The 10859-nt window shown below is 50.8% G+C and overlaps 1 protein-coding gene across 1 annotated transcript in view; it reads left to right on the top strand.

Moving 5' to 3' along the window:
* Positions 1-9455: 9455 nt before the first annotated feature.
* Positions 9456-10859, top strand: part of zhx2a (zinc fingers and homeoboxes 2a) — an 82948-nt gene continuing 81544 nt past the window's right edge. The window contains 1 exon segment of the mRNA XM_038810325.1: positions 9456-9771. The gene's annotated coding sequence lies outside the window, so the exon portion shown is untranslated.

The raw sequence follows: 10859 nt of genomic DNA, 5'->3' as shown, positions 1-10859 counted from the left end.
GTAAAACAAATGCGGCCGAACTGCACATGCGTGCCAGATCATCGGCGCACATGCGCAAAACTATGCACTTGCACGCCAATGATCAGGCACGCATGCGCAGAGCGGCCGCTTTTATTTTAAACAGTCACAGCTTTTCGTTTTACAAGTTCGGGGGGGGGGGGGATTTATTCATTTATTTTATTCATTTAATTTTTATTTTTTAAATTTATTTTAATCATTTTATTTTTTTTTACAAGTTCGGAGGGGTTTTATTTGACAAATATTACAGGAAAAAAATGCAGAACTTTGGACAGATGGAGACTCCATACTTTCCGACACAGGGAGGCTTCACCTTCATCCGACAGGTTCCATTGGAGGAGCGTGTACGAGGGCCAAAGGGACCCAAAACCACTTCCTCCATTTTTGTCAGCAGCAAACAAGGTAAGAGAAAATGGTGGGTCGCGAAGTTCGGCCGGCGTGGGTCACGAAGGTCGGCCGGGTTGGGTCCCAATGGTTGGCCAGTTGGTAAAAATGGGTTCCCGAAAAAATTTTTTGAAGAACGCTGTATTAAATAATCAGCGGCATTGATGAGATAGATAGTAGACATCTTTTCCCAAAGGTAGAGGAGTCTAGAACTAGAGGGCGTAGGTTTATGATGAGAGGGGAGAGATACAAAAACGACCAGAGAGGAAATTTCTTCACATAGACAGAGGGTGGTGAGCATCTGGAACGGGCTGCCAGAGGCAGTGATAGTGGTGGGTACAATTTTGTCCTTTAAAAAGCAGTTGGATGGGCAACACGGTGGCGCAGTGAGTTAGCCCTGCTGCCTCACGGCGCCGAGGTCCCAGGTTCGATCCCGGCTCTGGGTCACTGTCCGTGTGGAGTTTGCACATTCTCCCTGTGTCTGCGTGGGTCTCACCCCCACAACCCAAAGATATGCTGGGTAGGAGGATTGGTCACACTAAATTGCCCCTTAATTGGAAAAAATTAATTGGGTACTCAAAATTTATTTTAATAAAAAGCAGTTAGACAGTTACATGGGCAGGGCGGGTATAGAGGGATATGGGCCAAATGCAGGGCAAGTGGGACTAGCTTAGTGATAGAAACTGGGCAGCATGGACAAGCTGGGCCAAAGGGCCTGTTTCCATGCTGTAAACATCTATGACTCAATGAGAAGCCTAAAATAAATTTAAAATGAAGGAATAAATTATTTATTTAGTAACACAGACCAGGGCAAGTTCACACTGTTAGGTTTTGAGTTCCCCCTCACCAGCCAGCAGGAGAGGAGATAGTTCCAGGCCTAAATCACCCAAATTAGGTATCACTGGACCATGCTGGTATTAAGTGTGGTTTAAGTTTACCAGTAGACCAGTAATACAAACTTTTTTTTTGCTTTTCATTGATCTAATATGTTTCCTTTTGATTCAATATCCGTTTCAATTCATCATCATGTTTTGTAATTCAGTGCATTTATTCCCTGTCATAAAGTGCTGCGTTACGGCCATCAAAGGAACGTAGACTACAGCAGGTTTATCACGTAGCTTCTTGTCTTGCTGGCTACTGAATGGTACTGGAGTAATAAGCACTGATTTTATTTCCCTGCCTTGACATACAGTGAATGTTAATGGATATTTAATTATTTTGAATGTGTTTATATCAAGTCATGAACCTGCCTTTTATGCTAACTCCATGACTCACTGTTGAAGCAGACCACATTCAATAATGAGATAACTGCGCAATTTTAATATTTAAATTCCCAGGTCATCTCATTAATAAATACAATTGCTTTAGCAGACTTTCAAGGTGACAGCCATTTAACTTTTGAAGAAGGATGATGAAGAAAGTAAATTGAGAGGGTTAAGTCACAATGCAAAATGTCACCAGCAAGGTTTTAAGAACACACAAAATAGGAACAGGAGTAGGCCATTCGGCCCATCGAGCCTGCTCTGCTATTCACTAAGATCATGGATGATCTGATGTGGTCTTATCTCTACTTTCCTGTCTGTACCCATAGTTTTGACGATCCAAATTCTGTTTCCATAGAGGCCATTCAGCCCATTGAGTCTGCACCGACGCTCCGAAAGAGCACTCCAACTGGGCTCACTTCCTCGCCCCAGCCCGGCATTGATGATGGCCGATCCACCTAACCTGGACACCTTTGGATTGTGTGGGGAAACTGGAGCACCCAGAGGAAACCCACACAGACATGGGAGGAAAGTGAAATCTCCACACAGTCAACCGAGGACGGAATTGAACCTGGGTCCCTGGCGCTGTGAGGCAGCAGTGCTAACTAGGCCACCTGTCAAATTCAGCCTTGAATATATTAAATGTCTCAGCCCTCGCTGCACTCTGGGGTGCCCCTGCCAGCCTCTCAGTCCCACGCAGGCACCCTGGCACTGCAAATGTGCCCAGGTGGAAGCAGGAGTGCCAGGGTACCACCCTGCCCAGAGCCTGAACACCCGGGGGCCTCCGATGGCCTGGGCGAACCCTTTAGGTGCTGTTTCATAGATTTCATGGAATTTACAGTGTAGAAGGAGACCATTCGGCCTATTGAGTCTGCACCGGCTCTTGGAAAGAGCACCTTACCCAAGCCCACATCGCCACCCTACCCCCATAACCTAGGAACACAACCCAACACTAAGGGCAATTCTGGACACGAAGGGCAATTTATCATGGCCAATCCACCTAACCTGCACATCTTTGGACTGTGGGAGGAAACCGGAGCACCCGGAGGAAACCCACGCACACACAGGGAGAACGTGCAGACTCCGCAGAGAGAGTGACCCAAACCGGGAATCGAACCTGGGACCCTGGAGCTGTGAAGAAATTGTGCTAACCACTGTGTTACCATGCTGCCGACATTTGTGGAATCACAGTGTGCAGGCATTCAATGCCAAGCGTTAGGAGACACCTAACTGCTCACTTAAATATGCAAATTTGGATCCGCCCACTGAGGGCGAGATCCAGATCGCGACGTTTCGTGAGATCTTGTAAGATCTTGCGAGGCATCTTGAGCATCTCTAATCGCCTCGTTGCGCCTTGAGTCAGACACGATGGAGCTCTTTGATCGTGCCCAATGTCTCTAATGAACTACTCCACAGGGAACCCTCCTAATCCAAACAAATACCCATTAGCCTCAGCTTTTACGATGCTTTAATTACACCTCTGGCTCCCAAAAAGCCAAGCTGCCTTGCAAACCAGGATTTTTACAAACACCACTATCCCAGGTTTTTAACCCTTACTGCAGCAAATACATCAATATATCAGAAATGTCTGCACTCATCACAGTGGCGAGCTGCCTTCTTGAACCGCTGCAGTCCTGCAGGTGTAGGTACACCCATTGTGCTGTTAGGGAGGGAGTTCCCAGATTTTGACCCAACAAAAGTGAAGGAACTGGCCAATATATTTCCAAGTCTGGATGGTGTGTGTCTTGGAGAGGAGCATAAAGATGGTGGGGTTCCCATTTATTAAGCATCGACTTGTTGACTGCTTTAAGTCTCCTGTCTTGACGTGCTTGTTAGGTAATTTGGACAATCTGAATTCTCCCCCAGTGTACCCGAACAGGCGACTAGGGGATTTTCACAGTAACTTCATTGCAGTGTTAATGTAAGCCTACTTGTGACAATAATAAAGGTTATTATTATTATTAGCCTCTCCCCTCCTATATGTGCTAACTCTTTACTATGGTATTATGGTCCCATGAATGATGGCATTCCTCTGAGAAATGGGCATTGAGAAAATCAGTTTTGATAGTGAGTGTTAACAGAAAGTTAAATGTAAGGGACCATGTCAGTCAAGTCTGATCCCAGCTTATCTGATATCCATTGTTACAGACAGGGGAGAGATGGTAAGATGATGCCCCCTTTTCCCACCCCTTGACTGACGAAGACAGATGTGCTCTGAAAAGGACAAAAAGTGTTTTAAGTGCTGTGATTGTTACTTATGTGCAAATGACATGTTTCCATGTAAGTTTTAGAAAAAAGTTTGTTACTCAATACGTGAAATGTATTTGCAACCGCACTCGCTCACATAGCCAGACATTCATATTAGAGAAGATGATTACAGAAGAGGTGACATGCATTTAGTGCTTAAAGGAAATCACCGTCGGTTACATGTGGCGCAGTGGTTAGCACTGGGACTGCGGCGCTGAGGACTCGGGTTCGAATCCCGGCCCTGGGTCACTGTCCGTCTGGAGTTTGCACGTTCTCCCCGTGTCTGCGTGGGTTTCACCCCCACAACCCACAGATGTGCAGGTTAGGTGGATTGGCCACGCTAAATTACCCCTTAATTGGGGGGAAAAAATAATTGGGTACTCTAAATTTATTTTAAAAAAAAGAAAATTACTGTCACACTTGCTTCTCTGGTGACAAAAGTCCTGAAACATTGCAGGACCGTGATTCATTTATGGTTCACTGGGGGGGGGGGGGGGGGGGGGTGAAGCAAGAGGTTTCCGAAGGTGCATTCCCTGTGGCTTATCATTTGGAGTAGCAAGTTTCTCTCGCATAATCATAATTTTTTTTTATTTTTTTTTTAATTTAGTGTACCCAATCATTTTTCCAATTAAGGTGCAATTTAGAGTGACCAATCCACCTAGCTTGCACGTTTTTAGGTTGTGGGGGTGAAACCCACGCAAACACGGGGAGAACGTGCAAACTCCACACGAACAGTGACCCAGAGCCGGGATCGAACCTGGGACCTCAGCGCCGTGAGGCCGCAGTGCTAACCCACTGCGCCACCGTGCTGCCCCTCGCATAATCATAATAATACTCATCTGTATTACTGTCACAAGTAGGCTTACATTAACGCTGCAATGAAGTTACTGTGAAAAGACCCAAACCCCAGGTGATCCGGTCATTGTGGGATCTCACTGTGCACACATGTATACGGTGACTGCCTGCATTATGCACTTGCAAACGAGTTGATTTACCTTTATGAAAAAAAAAGTCCTGCCTTTCCGCCCCAAAGGTGGGGGAGGGGTTCCTTACGGCAGGTTTGGGTTAAAACGATGAAAATGAAAGTCCCTTTAAATGTTGTAATTTGTGCCGCTTTACCACTGAGATGTGTAAGGGTGGTGTGGGTGTGACTGTGAGGCCGGTGTTGGGGCTGTTTGACGATGTGTGTCATTTCCTCCCCGTCATGAGAAATCCCCTGTGTGAGTTTCTCTAACTACAGGGCTTCCCCCGACTGTACATCTCACTCCAATCTCTCGGCACATCAGCCTTGATGTCACATCCAGTGAGCAGAGCTGCAGGAATTGAAAAGGCCACTTGGTTTTTTCGGAGTGCAGTGAACTGGGAAAGTTCACCCTATCGGACGGGGGGGGGGGGGGGGAATCAGTCATCCCAACTCTGCAGGAAACCTCGGCACATTGCATCTTCAAGTCAGCTCTTTAAGTTATTTTGCAATGTTGCATTAGACCAGGTTCTGGGCGGCCGGAGTCTTAAATCGGATTGTAAATGCCGAATGTTGCACCTTTTCAACCATCTAAGCTGCATTTTAAATCGAAATGAAGAACGTTTCATTTGTACCCCCCAAATGCTGGACCCGGAAGAGGAGCAGTGAAAGGGGATGGGGGGGGGGGGGGGGGAGGAAATGAATGTCCCAACACTTTGGGGTCCGGTTCAACAAACCTTTTAAACCAATTTAGACCGATTATGCAGTACCCTAACCTCTATTAACACTTGGGGGTGAATCTGGGGCACAGATGTGCAATGGGTAAAATGAAATGAAATGAAAATCGCTTATTGTCACAAGTAGGCTTCAAATGAAGTTACTGTGAAAAGCCCTTAGTCGCCACATTCCGGCGCCTGTTCGGGGAGGCTGGTACGGGAATTGAACCCACGCTGCTGGCCTGGACTGCTTTAAAAGCCAGCTCTTCAGCCTTGTGCTAAACCAGCCCCTAAAATAAAAGCAATTTGAGTACAATTCCACTCCAGGGAGGGTAGCAAACCCAGTGGGTGTACTGAGTGAACCTCACTCCTTGCTGAGTTCAGGTAAGACCGTAACCTGTCCCCTCTGCTGGATGCAGAAGATCCCATGGTGCTATTTTGAAGAAGAGCAAAGGCGATTATTTGTGGTACCATGGCCAATATTTATTACATCGAGCAACATCTTTATAATCGTTTATTATCACAAGTAGGCTTACATTAACACTGTAATAAAGTTACTGTGAAAATCCCCAAGTCGCCACACTCCGGCGCCTGTTCGGGTACACAGAGGGAGAATTCAGAATGTCCAATTCACCTAACAAGCACGTCATAGAACATAGAACATACAGTGCAGAAGGAGGCCATTTGGCCCATCAAGTCTGCATCGACCCACTTAAGCCCTCACTTCCACCCTATCCCAGTAACCTAATAACCCCTCCTAACCTTTTTGGTCACTAAGGGCAATTTATTATGGCCAATCCACTTAACCTGCATGTCTTCCGGGACTTGTGAGAGGAAACCGGAGCACCTGGAGGAAACCCACGCAGACACGGGGAGAACATGCAGACTCCGCGCAGACAGTGACCCAAGCCAGGAATCGAACCTGGGACCCTGACGCTGTGAAGCCATTGTGCTAACCACTGTGCATGCTGCCCATATGTGGGCTGTGTGGAGTTTGCACATTCTTCCCGTGTCTGCGTGGGTCTCACCCCCACAACCCAAAAGATGTGCAGGGTAAGTGGATTGGCCACACCAAATTGCCCCTTGACTGGAATTTTTTTAAAAACCCAGATGATTTGGTCATTATTCGATTGTGGGAATTCCCTGTGAGCAAATTGGCTTGTGATGTGTCACTGTCTGTGATGACTGCACATCAAAAAGAGAATTTCACTGGTTATGAGGCTTTGGGGTGTCTGGCAAGGTGATCTATAAATGCAGTGGTTAATAAACAATATTACACAGGGTTTGATAGAACAAGTAGGTTGAAAAAAGGGCCATTTTAAATCTTTGTTAAAAGACCGGACAGGACTTTTTTTATGGTAATGTTGATTGTCATCACTAACTCCAGCTCCTATTTCTTATGTTCATCTGTTCGCACGAACACAAAAGTAGGGGCAGGAGTAGACCAGTTGGGCTGTTAAGCCTGCTCCGCCAATCAGTAAGATCATAGCTGATCTTAGACAGTACGGTGGCACAGTGGTTAACACTGCTGCTTCACAGCACCAGGGACCCGGGTTCGATTCCCGGATTGGGTCACTGTCTGTGTGGAGTTTGAACTTTCTCCCCGTGTGTGCGTGGGTTTCCTCCGGGTGATCCGGTTTCCTCCCACAGTCCAAAGATGTGCAGGTTAGGTGGAGTGGCCACAATAAATTGTCCCTTTGTGCCCAAAGGTTAGGTGGGGTTATGGCGAGGGGTGGGCCTAGGTTCGGATGCTCTTTCAGAGGGTCGATGCAGACTCGAAGGGCCGGATGGCCTCGTTCTGCACTGTAGGAATTGTATGGGTTCTATACATGAAATGAAATGAAAATCGCTTATTGTCACGAGTAGGCTTCAATGAAGTTACTGTGAAAAGCCCCTAGTCGCCACATTCCGGCACCTGTCGGGGAGGCTGGTACGGGAATTGAACCGTGCTGTTGGCCTGCTTGGTCTGCTTTAAAAGCCAGCGATTTAGCTGAGTGAGCTAAACCAGCCCCTTGCACGTTCCTGCCAGCTCCCCATATCCCTTAAATGTATCCAACGAAGCTGCATCCACAACCCTCTGGGTAAAGAGTTCCAAAGATTCACAACCCTCTTGAGTGAAGAAATTTCTCCTCATTTCAGTCCTAAATGACCAGTCAGTCCCTTATCCAGACACTTATCCAACGTGTTTGATTTCCCCCACCCAGCAGAAACAATCTCTTAGCATCACCTCTTAGAGAATCTAAAATAGTTTATATGAGACCACCTCTGATTTTGTCCAGAGAAATTTAGGATTAATACCCAAATCCCTTTTTCACCCCCTCACCCACCAACACCCCCTCACTCCCTAATCCACCCCTTCGCCAGTCACCACCTCACCCACCAACTGCCCCTCACCCACCAACACCCCCTCACCCACCAACACCCCCTCACTCCCTAATCCACCCCTTCGCCAGTCACCCCCTCACCCACCAACACCCCCTCACCCCCTAATCCACCTTCACCAGTCACCCCCTCACCCACCAACACCCCCTCACCCACCAACACCCCCTCACCCACCAACACCCCCTCACTCCCTAATCCACCCCTTCGCCAGTCACCCCCTCACCCACCAACACCCCCTCACGCACTAACGCCCCACTCACCCCTAAGCCACCCCTTCTCCAGTCACCCCCTCACCCACCAACACCCCCTCACCCACCAACACTCCCTCACCCACCAACACCCCCTCACTCCCTAATCCACCCCTTCGCAGGCACCCCCTCACCCACCAACACCCCCTCACCCCCTAATACACCTTCACCAGTCACCCCCTCACCCACCAACACCTGACTCACCCCTAAGCCACCCCTTCTCCAGTCACCCCCTCACCCACCAACACCCCCTCACGCACTAACGCCCCACTCACCCCTAAGCCAGCCCTTCTCCAGTCACCCCCTCATCCACCAACACCCCCTCACCCACCAACACCCACCAACACTCCCTCACCCACCAACACTCCCTCACCCACCAACACTCCCTCAACCACTAACACCCCACTCACCCCTAAGCCACCCCTTCTCCAGTCACCCCCTCACCCACCAACACCCCCTCACCCACCAACACTCCCTCACCCACCAACACCCCCACTCCCTAATCCACCCCTTTGCCAGTCACCCCCTCACCCACCAACACCCCCTCACCCACCAATACCCCCTCACTCCCTAATCCACCCCTTCGCCAGTCACCCCCTCACCCACCAACACCTCCTCACCCACCACCTCCTCACTCCCTAATCCACCCCTTCTCCAGTGACCCGCTCACCCAACACCCCCTCACCCCCTAATCCACCTTCACCAGTCACCCCCTCACCCACCAACGCCCCACTCACCCCTAAGCCACCCCTTCTCCAGTCACCCCCTCATCCACCAACACCCCCCTACACTCCCTCACCCACCAACACCCCCTCAACCACTAACACCCCACTCACCCCTAAGCCACCCCTTCTCCAGTCACCCCCTCACCCACCAACACCCCCCTCACCCCCTAATCCACCCCTTCACCAGTCACCCCCTCACCCACCAACACCTCCCTCACCCACCAACACTCCCTCACCCACCAACACACCCTCACCCACCAACACACCCTCACCCACTAACACCCCCTCATCCACCAACACCCCACTCACCCCTAATACACCCCTTCTCCAGTCACCCCCAACACCCACATCCCTCGTCCCTCCCCAACACCCACATCCCTCCCCAACACCCACATCCCTTGCCCCCCGCCCCCCAACACCCCTTCCCCTAATACCACCCCCCCCCACCCCCACCCCATGGGGTGAGATGAGACCTGATCGCTTGTTTTTCATTATTTACTCCAAGAGGAAGGACCCAGCACACGTGGTGGTGGATGGAGTTCAGGGGAGAGAGCTTGGGACAGGAATTGCACCTACCCCCTACCCGCACCCAAAGGAGGGGGAGACAGAATCCCAGACACGGGGGGGTGGAAAAGTGCTTGTGGTATCGTATGCAAATAGCAGCTGCTGACGTTGGCGATCATGTGTTGTGGTGGATGTGCCCCTGTGGAGGGTTCCCTGTGCCTCCGGGCCGGCCTTCGCTACATTTCGCTGCTGGATTCATTGTAGCCAAGAAAGAGTTACAGTGTGGCGGCGGCTGGGGCCGGTATCCCCTCCTCACAGCCACAGGTAAGGAGATGTTAACCCCCTCCGCCCGGGGAGCCAGCAATCAAATCCAACTTAAACATGTCTCCCATATCGTAAGTAGAGCGAAACATGGCGGCGGCTCCCCCCCCCCCCATCTGTCAGCTGTTGTTTTACAGCAAAAAAAGTGTGTTTGTCCCTCTTGTTTCTCTCTCTCTTTTATATTTAATTTTCGGCGAGGGATTTTTGTTGCAATCAGCCGGCGTTTCTACCCCCTCCCCCTTCTCCCGGGTAACAAACAAAAGTGGAAGGTGAACACAAACACTGAGTGAGTGTGAGCAGCGAGTGTGCGTTGGTGCAAATGGGGCCGCCGACTTGCGAGCAGGAAATGTGCGGATCCGGCGGAGGGGAGAGACCGGCGCAGTTCAGCCGGAGCTGCGGCGGGGATCCGGGCGGGAGACATTTGGCGGTAATTATGAGGAGATTTTTTTTGGGGGGGGGGGGGGGGGGGTGCAGATTTGGTGGTCATTTGGCGGGCTGTGCGTTCTGAGGTGAGGAGGTGCTGAGGGAGGGTGGGTTGAGGTGCTGAGGGAGGGTGGGTTGAGGTGCTGAGGGAGGGTGAGTTGAGGTGCTGAGGGAGGGTGGGTTGAGGTGCTGAGGGAGGGTGGGTTGAGGTGCTGAGGGAGGGTGGGTTGAGGTGCTGAGGGAGGGTGGGTTGAGGTGCTGAGGGAGGGTTGAGGTGCTGAGGGAGGGAGGGTTGAGGTGCTGAGGGAGGGAGGGTTGAGGTGCTGAGGGAGGGAGGGTTGAGGTGCTGAGGGAGGGAGGGTTGAGGTGCTGAGGGAGGGAGGGTTGAGGTGCGGAGGGAGGGTAGAGGCGCTGAGGGAGGGAGGGTAGAGGCGCTGAGGGGGGAGGGTAGAGGCGCTGAGGCGGGGGAGGGGTTGGGGTGCTGAGGCGGGGGAGGGGTTGGGGCGCTGAGGCGGGGAGGGGTTGGGGCGCTGAGGCGGGGAGGGGTTGGGGCGCTGAGGCGGGGAGGGATTGGGGTGCTGAGGGAGGGGTTGGGATGCGGTTGGGGTGCTGAAGTGAGGGAGGGGGATTGAGGTGCTGACTGGAGACGGTTTGGGTTGCTAAGGGGA

The sequence above is a fragment of the Scyliorhinus canicula genome, chromosome 10 (genome assembly GCF_902713615.1).
Source record: "Scyliorhinus canicula chromosome 10, sScyCan1.1, whole genome shotgun sequence".
Lineage (NCBI taxonomy): Eukaryota > Metazoa > Chordata > Chondrichthyes > Carcharhiniformes > Scyliorhinidae > Scyliorhinus > Scyliorhinus canicula.
This window is presented reverse-complemented; position numbering and strand designations above follow the sequence as displayed.